Consider the following 9,741-nt stretch of genomic DNA (forward strand, 5'->3'; position numbering starts at 1 on the left):
ACACACACACAGACACTCTCACACACACACACACACACACACACACTCTCACACAGACACACAGACACACACACACACACACACACATTAGACATTTTATTTATTTGTGATTTGTACAGGTATGTCACTGCAAAGACTTTGTGATTATTATAAATTTGTAAGGCTGAAATAATTTTATAAAACATGCATTATGCATAATTATACAATTATATAGATTATACAGATATATGTGTAGTTATATAGATTTATATTTTTAATAATTTTTTTAATTACTTTTATATATTGTCTTTTTTAAGATTACACAAATAAATAAACAAATAAATAGTGCTGTATGAAGAACATTTGTGTGTTTAATGAGTAAACTTATGGTGTTTTTTTTTTTTGAGCTTACATAAACAAATAATCATTGTTGCATTAAGTATATTTGTGTGTAAAGCTGTCTTAAACTTCCCTAATCTGTTCCCTGCATCTCAATCCAGAGCTCTGCCTCCAGTTCCGGGTTTCTCTCAGACGCCTCTCTCTCAGAAGATCCGCTCCAGGTGGATTCGTGTCTCCAGGCTGTGAATGAGCTCATGTTGGGTTGCATTGGTTCAATGTCTCGCAGTGAGAGATGCAAACAAGCGTAAAGGGCCATTAGAGCTCTAGTGGAAGCAAAGCAAAGGACTGCGCGACCGCAGCTGATTCTCTCTGCCTGTGTTTGGGACATATACTCTGAGTCTGATCGCTGGGAATCTATTGCGTTGAGAATTGAGGACACTTGCTGTATTTCAGCGAAACTGAAGGTGAAATGTCGTGTTTCCAGCTGCTTTTCCCGCTGGCTGTCCTGGATCTGGAGTGGATCTGAACTGTTCCGATGGCTGCAGTCCAGTGAAACCGGCCTGTCTTTGGATCTGTATGTGTGTGTATGAATGTGTGTGTGTGTGTGTGTGTGTGTGTGTGTACTGGACAGGGTATTCAGAGAACAGGGAATGAAAATAGAGTGAACTGGTAAAGAAAGAGAGATGGGAGCTCATATTCAGTAGTTTTTTTTTCAGATGTCACTGATAAATCTGATGCAGTTGACACTTTAACCTATGATATTGATTGTACAATAAAACTGAAACTGTAGTCATAAAAACATAAGCCAGTGCTAGATACCAAAGTCACTAATGTGTTTATACTTAAAACAGTAAATAATATATGTAAATATTAAATCATGTGTCAAGTTGTTTATTATTCAGTATACAAAAAATTATATATTTTTTTGATATTTTCTTTAATTTGAAGTTATTATTATGATTATGTCTCTGATTTAGAGGTTAGTGTGTGTGTGTGTGTGTGTGTGTATGAATGTGTGTGCGTGTGTGTGCATGGGTCTATGTGTGTGTATGAGTCCGTATGAGTGTGTGTGTAACCCCAGCACATTTCCTTGGAGGGGTATTTTTGTTGTTTTTGGGATCTATGGGATGCATCTAGATCGGGCTGGATCCTCTGGGGGGTGAGTGTGCATGTTTATTACATTTTATGTATATTGTGCAGGAATTTTTTGGTGCTGCCTCTTATTCTCTAGTTTTAGCCGTCAGGATTAGCACTGCATTGACTTCATGGCTTTATGTTTGCATGCCTGCAATGTCACAGTAATGAACCAAGACTGTGATTTATTTCATTATGTTTATTGAAATAGTTATTGGTATGTAAATATGTTTTGCTTTTGTATTCTCTATGGTTTATGTGCGTTTCACTGGATTTGGTTCTTTGAGCTATCTCGGCATATCTCAGATGTGTTGTTGATGTCTAATGTGTCAAACATGTATATTATTGTGGTACTTGTTATTGTTTTGTTCAGATATGTCTATATAAGTAAATCAGTCTGAATGCTAATGCTAACGCTACTGCTCTTTGTCATATCCGCCGTTAGCTCTGCTAGCGCACCTCGAGTGTTTTTGAGCGGTATAAAAATCATATTTGACAGCGACAGAGGTGATATTTGTGTTTTTGTTGATGAGAGGGTCGTGATTGATCTGTTGGGCTTGATTTGTGTGACGGTTTGATCAGTTAGTCGAGTGTGTGTGTGATGAACTCGTGAAAGCTAAAGCGGCTAAACAACGTGTGTGTGTTGACTAGAAAAACAAGATTCACACACACTCACTGTATTTTTCAAAGTAATATGATAATACCATGGTATTCATGAAGTACATTCGAATTGCTTAAGTGCAACAGTGCATGTGTATGGAAATTATTAAGTGTGGTAGGACAAGTACTATGGTATTACCATGTTTTTGGACATGTACAATGATTGTGTCATGGTATTCTTGGAAGTGCGTTGGAGAACCGTTTAAAAATACCAGGATACATACATTTTAGTACCATATAAATAAAAAAAACCATGATGGTACCATAACTGTACCATGGTGCAACCTAGTTTTTGTGAGGGAAGGCGCCACCTTGGTATAATCATTAGTGACTGATATGGGTTTTAATGGCTGATATCTAGAGAGCAGGTGGTTGATTTGTTTAAAGCAATTCAATGGTAGAAAATGAAAAGTATACACACTATTTGCTGAATTCACTAAAATCTGTTATAACAAATGCTGTCAATGCGTTTTGGGTTTGACATTGCGCATGTTCCCATATTCATTATTTACTCACTCTCTTTTTGTTACAACCATGACTTCAGTTGAACACAAAAAGGTTAATATTTGGGCTTTTAGCCTCTAAAATGACAATGTTTCATAACAGCAGTCCATACGATTCATGCACTACATACTCCCAAGTCTTTTGAAGTCATATGGTAGCTTTGTATGACGAACAGACCCACATTTTTCATATGACTTTATAAGACTTGAAATGTAGTGCATATTATATAACATTACGTTTATGCGGTATGCAGATGCTTTTATCTAAAACAGCCAACGTTGCATTCAAGGTCTACATTTGATCAGTTCATGCATTCTCTGGGAATTGAACCCATGACCTTGGTGTTGCTGGCGCTGTGCTTTACTGTCGCACAACTCATATGGACAACTGTTATGGCGCTTTTAATACTCTTAAGGTGTTTTTATGTCATTTTGAAGCTTAAAATCTCCAGTCCCTATAGAGCACAAAAGCGTTTCCCATTTTTTCAGTGGCCTTGGTTCTGGAAGTATTTTTCCCATAGGGATTTTTAAAAAGTCTTTGTTAAAGAGACCAAATCGGACAAAAAGACCAAGTTACAAGGCTGTGAACTTAATGGCTTTAATGAGAGAAAGGACTGCAATCCTATGAAGCAATGATATAATCAAATTAAAAACAATAGAGAAATTAAAGCTATTTATTTAAATATGTTGATTATGTATTTAGATTGAACCAATTAATTTTATGTTTACTGCAAAAAATGCATTTATATTTGGTCAATTGCAATCCTTCCTGGGAGTTGGTGGTTGTTTTGGTGTGATTTACTTGTCCCTGGTTGGATATTTCTTTGTAGAGAAACATATACCGTTAATTAACAACCTTGTAGCTCACAGTAGGTCTGTCTTTAATGGTTTATAAGTTTAAAGCCCTATTCGCACGGGATTAGTATTACCTTGTGACCTCCAGTCATTTGTAATAATTACGGAGGTTGTCTGTGATCTTAATCCCGTGCGAATCGGCCATGTCTGTAATTTGTAAAGTAAAAATCCCCTCGCAAAAGACCTACCATATTTCGCCGAACACCGAGGTCCTGTGATAATATTAGTCCCGTGCGAATCGGCATCTCTGTGATTCGGCCAGCATTTGGCGGGTCGCATATCATTTTTCGAGGTTTTTGTTTGCTGTGCGCCTTTTTATCCATCTTTCGCGAAGAATGAAATCACAGGCTTCGCTTATCCCGTGCGAATGCACCACACGAAATTCAGAGGTGGGGGGTTAATTTCAAAATCACACAAGGTCCCCAGATAATACTAATCCCGTGCGAATAGGGCTAAAGACAGACCTAAAATCATTTCCACCTTTGGAGAAAATGAATTGGATTTTTACTTCCGGAAGCTAACTGTTGGATTCAAAAAGGTATGTTATTCAAAATTTCTCAGAAAAGTCATACCCTATTGTTTTGTTTGAGTAAATAATGGCAGAATTGTCTTTTGTTGAGTGAACAGAGAACATGCACACACTGACAGATCAAAAACTTTGTTTTCAGCAGTGCTTTCATAAAGCAGTTTGGTAGAGCGAGGGTCATTTATCAGGAAAGAACAGCAGCTTGATTTGTTTTGGTGTCAGTTTGTCATCCTACCACAGTAATTATTGTGTCCCGTTTAGTTTGCTGAAGGGCAGAATCATCCCTTGAGTGTCTTTCCTCATTCCTGCCGTCAAACTGCACAAGTTCTCTCAAAATCTTTGTGGAAAAACCGTCTTCTTCCTTAACGTGAGCCAGCATTGACATTTGCACCGTTAGTGATCAGAAATTCAGCCGCACATGCACGAAAGCCATGAAAATGTACACTTTGCATTAATAATTCAAGGTCTGCCAGTGCTCTTGGCGTCGATGGAGTGGTCCGAGGTGCTTTTCCACAGGTTCAAAGACTTCGAGTCATTACAACTAATGTAACATCATCAAGTTCAATTCACGCAAATTACTGTCTCTTGACATTTGGCAGCTTCTGTTTCCATTAAGTCCAAAACAGCAGTTTCTGCCAGAATATCACAGTGCACTGCCAAAGACGGTCTGATGTTCTGCTGGGGCTCCAAAACTGTAATTATTCTTAACGGATTTTTGCAGTCCTGGATGCTGATTTGTCGATACAGCGTTCAAAACGAAGATCGTCATGCAAAATGATGCCACTTTACGAGTTGCACAAACTTGGGTATATCCTTTCAGTGCATGTGCAGAAAATGCGACTGTTTTCTTGATGGCATTGTTTCTTGTTAGTTCAGTTGTGTTCTTTGTGTGCATTAATCGAGTATAAAAACAAACCCAGAAAGCTTGCAATGCAAACCGAAAGTGCTAATGTTTGAGTGAGTGGAAGCATTTTGCTTTGCTGTCGAAAACCTTTACAGTTCTAGAAATGAGAATTCAGTTCCAGAAATGTGTGTTTGGAAAGTACCTGACCTTTTGGCACGTTTTTAGGGGTTTATGGTTCTCTCTTTATGAATTGTGCATAAGCGCTGATCATTGTAGTGGCGCTCTGATTTATGCTGTGTGCATTAGAGAGTCATTGCTCAAGTTATTTTAATCTTAGTTCCCCATTTCTAATTTAAGTGCTGAAAAGCACCTGAAATCTGAGCTTTATAACGTGCCTTTATTCAAGATTTACACAGGATTTTTATTTTGTCGCCTTCTGTTGCGTTAACGTGAATCGTTTATGATCTTCATTGAGTCACTAGGCTCTTTCATTTAGCCATTTTGAGATTATCGACATCAGGAAAATGGTTTATTATAAAATAAAATGTAATTAGTTATTGAATCGTGGTGTCTTTTATTGTATTGCACTTGGTTCCGTTTTATTAATGCAGTACATCTCTGAAGCTCAATTTTGAATTGATTTTGGGTAGGGGTGCTCCAATTGATCGGCTACCGATAATCACGTTGGGATGATTGATTGATGATTGATCCCCATTTCTGCCACTGAATAAAAAATAAAAAAGGTAATTGTGCCTTATAAAGTCAGAATAGTGGGATATAAACTCGCAATTCCAAGAAATAAAGTCATAATTGCAATCTTGAGACTTGTCGGTTTATATCTTGCAATTCTGACTTTATATCTCACAATTCTGAGTTTTCTCTCGCATTTGCGAGTTTATATCACACAGTGGCCTACTGACTTTATACTTTATACTGACTTTATACTGACTGTATAATTGCAACTGCGAGTTTCTGTCACGCAATTCTGAAAAAAAAGTCAGAACTGCGAGCTTGCATTTCATTTTTGGTGTGAAAGGGCTCTTACATTTGCCAAAAATATAACTTTTTTTATATTAAAGGCACAATATGTAATTTTCACCGCTAGAGGGCGCGTATTAGCAAACAAGCAAGCCAGGCCAGATGAAAAAAGTAAGGCAAAAGTAATGCAATGCATTACTTATCATAAAAAGTAACTCAATTACTTACTATTTTAAACAGTAACACAGTATTTTAGAGAGTAACATAGTATTATAATGCATTACTTTTAAAAGTAACTATGCCCAACACTGTCAATGACTGTTTTTAAAATTTGACTTACAGCTTGTAATGTTGCAAATATTAATTAATGTAGATTTACATTTATTTATTTATCCGTTTATTGCATTTATGCCAATGTGGAGTGCTACAGCAAAAACTATTCCAATAGTAGAATACCAATGCATCAGCCAGGCCAATTAATCAGAAGATTTGGCCGTTTTATTAAAGTATGTCTCTGGAGGCCATGTATGACAGTGATTTAACCCAGTTTTTTAATTGATTTTGGGTAAAACCCGTTTGACTGTGCTGCGGTTGGATGGATAACCTACATTCAGTACGGTTTGGTGCATGTTCAGGATCCAGCAGAAGCCTTTTTGGCATCAGGTGCACTGTTGCGGTCTGAGTTGTCCTGATCCACAACAAAGCCTCCTGGAGATAAATGGCTTGCTGGGGATTTCTATTCCTGCGGCGAGCGCGGTGAGGTGAGCTCAGGATAACGTCTGCTAAGTCACTCTCTCCCTCGCTCTGACATTTTGTTATCGTGCTGCCATTTGGCCGGAACCCAAGTGGATTCTAGCGCAGTGAAAGATGAACACTTTGCTCATCGGGCCTGGAGCGGAGCGTGTTGAATGACAGGGGTGCGGTACGAGTCCTTACATACACTCCAGAGCGGGACGCTGTTCAGGATTTTACACCCCTCATAAAGCTTTGTAACTGTCTTGAACGGCAGTGAGTTACGGCCTCGTCTTCAGCTCGCTGTTGGGGGCCGTGTTTTGTGCTTCTGTCTTGATTCCAATTCTAGTGAATGAGGGGGATTTTAGCTTGATTCAGTCTGTTTTTGGCCAATCTGGGCTCATTTTCTTGAATATTCCATCATAGTCAATGGAAGTTGCATGGAGTTTTGTATTTTTAGGTACAGTTGTGAGTTTTCCTTGTCTGTTGCCGTTTTGTTGGTACTCCTAAAAAGTTTTTAAATGAGCTTTCTTCTGTTTTTTAGTCTTGTAAAGCCTGTGTCAACTGCTTCTGTCTGAGATTAATGTTGAAGCTTTAATGCATCAATGGATCTTTTATGAAGCTTTTGAGTTCTTGCTAAACCTCCTTTAAAGTTATAGATATGTTTGAACAGCCAGCATTATTTCTTTCTTAGCTTACATAGTTTGTTCAGCTACTTAAGTTTTGTTGTTGTATTTTAATACATGTCAATTATGTCAACAGATATTCTTAAAATTCAATTTATAGCTTGTAATGCTGCAAAAAATCCCCCCAAATTTTAATTTACATTCATTTATTACCGTGTATTAGGGCTGTGCAAAAAATCGAATGCGATTTTCATGCGCATCTCGTCAGTAAAGCCGGTTCTGTGATTAGTAGTAAATCTTCAGCACGTGCTTTCAGATGGAGCGACAATTACTACACAGAGCCGTAGTTCACTGACAAGCTACACAAAATTTTTTTTAGATTTTGTGTAGCTTGTCAGTGAACTACGGCTCTGTGTAGTAAATGCCGCTCCATCTGAAAGCACGTGCTGGAGATTTACTACTAATCACCAGAAGCGGCTTTACTGACGAGATTCGCATGAAAATCGCATTCGATTTTTTGCCCAGCCCTACCGTGTATGAAACCAGAACCTTTCTGGTGGTCATTTTGACATTGTCGCCATCTGAAAAAATTGCTTATTGCAATTACTGTTATAATCAAACAAATGTAATTAGTTGTCTCTCAAGCCCAATTTTTTAAATTGATTTTGGGGAGTTCTTGCTAAACCTCCACGGTTACAACTTGTGCTGTTGCAAACCTTAATTCTTACCTTAATTCATTTTCTGCATTTATGCCAATGAGGAGCACTATAATGAAAACAATTCAGATAGTAGAATACCAATACATCAGCCAGGCCAATTAATCAGACGTTATCTGGCAATTTTAAGATTATTGCCATTAGCTGTATCCGATTGGCCAATTCACAGAAGTGCATATTTTACATTTATTCATTTAGCAGATGCTTTTATCTAAAGCACATTTTCAGGTTTCAAATAGCCAAATTTTTAGTAAATGTAGTAAATACTGTGTAAAGTAAGTGTTTATTTCAGCAATTTATTGTGCATATGACATTGAAATTGCATTAGGTATCAGTATCGGCATTGGCCAAAGCTAGTTTTATTCTCATTTGGCACTTGACGAGCGTTTAATTTGTATGCTGAGATGTTTCGTCTCCTTGTCATTTGCAGATGGTGCTAATTTGTGTCCTTGCGTGTTTGTTTTCATTGTACCTCCGTCAGTTGCAGGCAGATGTGCTTCTGTTAATGTGCTAAAATCAGGGTTGAATGTGTGGGAAACATCAGCAGCAGCTTCGTCTTTATTTAATTACACCGTTATTTCTGCACGGCTGCACGGTTGTTTTCTTTCTCCATGCTAGTGGAGTCTGACTTGATGGTGTTAATCTTTATTGACAATTTATTTGTAGATGAAATTTGTTTGTGAGTCGTGTAAAAGTGCTGCCAAAGGCTGGAAGAGCTGCATTTCTGCTTCACTGTTGGCCCTGTGCACGGTTCATAATCACTAGATCGTGTGATGATGCCGCCCGGGACGCTCGTCAACCAATCAAGATGTGAAATGAGCACCTGCCACCTGCTAAGTGCAGGAATATTTAGCCGGTAGACAGCGTGAGTTTGTCAGAGGTTTCTAGCGCTGTGACAGATGACTGCGTATGCATTCATGAGATGTCAAAACATGTCAGGTACTGAGATTTTCTACTGCCTTTTCATCCTCGTTCAGACCTCTGTACTGTTTGGTGGCTAAAAGTGCTGTTTGTTTGAAGAAACCTGAAAGATAGATTAGCGGTGAGTGACTGAGAAAAACCATCTCTAAGAATAAGGAAAGGAAGCCATTATGGGATTTGTTAAAGGGGTCATATGATGCGATTTCAAGTTTTCCTTTCTCTTTGGAGTGTTACAAGCTGATTGTATTATAGGATTTCTGTATGCAGTCTTAATCTTTATATTTTGGATATTTTTGAAGATCGAAATATTTAAATCTTTATATTTTAACCACATTTAAGAGAATAATTTAAAATCAATTTACATTTTTTAAATGTTTCTATTTTTCTTTTTTATTGATGTTTTGAAATGTTTTAATTGCTAAATAACAAATTAATTGCTAATCATTTATTTTGTATTGAAAACATTCTCACGTCTTCATCTTAATATATTGGATAAATGTTAAACTTGTAATGCATTTTTTGTCTTTTTTTTCAACCACAATTAATTGATTTAAAATAATTTCACTACATTAGTTTGAATGAATGTTCGTTTTTGTCATTGTCAAACTTCTAATATAAAATATTGAAATTTATTAAAACTATTTCTATTTTTAATTGAACATTTTTAAAGATGTTTCTATTTTTTTATTGAAATGGTTCAATAAACCAAGTTTTAGTTACTAATTAATTAGTGGCTAATCTTTTATTTTGCATGGAAAACATTCTCGTCTTCATCCTTATATATTGGATAAAATATTGATATATATATATTTTTTTAACCACAATCAAATGAATTTATTTTGAATGTTAATTTTTGTTGTCAAAGTTCTGATATAAAAAATGAAATTTATTAAAATATTCCAGCTGTTTCTAACCTCCCCCCCCACAC

The 9,741-nt window shown here is 36.9% G+C and overlaps 1 protein-coding gene across 1 annotated transcript in view; it reads left to right on the top strand.

Annotated features, from left to right (window-relative positions):
* Nucleotides 1-1,336: 1,336 nt before the first annotated feature.
* Nucleotides 1,337-9,741, top strand: part of znf609a (zinc finger protein 609a) — a 106,411-nt gene continuing 98,006 nt past the window's right edge. The window contains exon 1 of the mRNA XM_016573679.1: nucleotides 1,337-1,477. The gene's annotated coding sequence lies outside the window, so the exon portion shown is untranslated. The remainder of the gene's footprint in view (nucleotides 1,478-9,741) is intronic.

This window comes from Sinocyclocheilus rhinocerous, unplaced genomic scaffold, assembly GCF_001515625.1.
Source record: "Sinocyclocheilus rhinocerous isolate Xijiao unplaced genomic scaffold, SAMN03320098_v1.1 scaffold2308, whole genome shotgun sequence".
Classification (NCBI taxonomy): Eukaryota; Metazoa; Chordata; class Actinopteri; order Cypriniformes; family Cyprinidae; genus Sinocyclocheilus; species Sinocyclocheilus rhinocerous.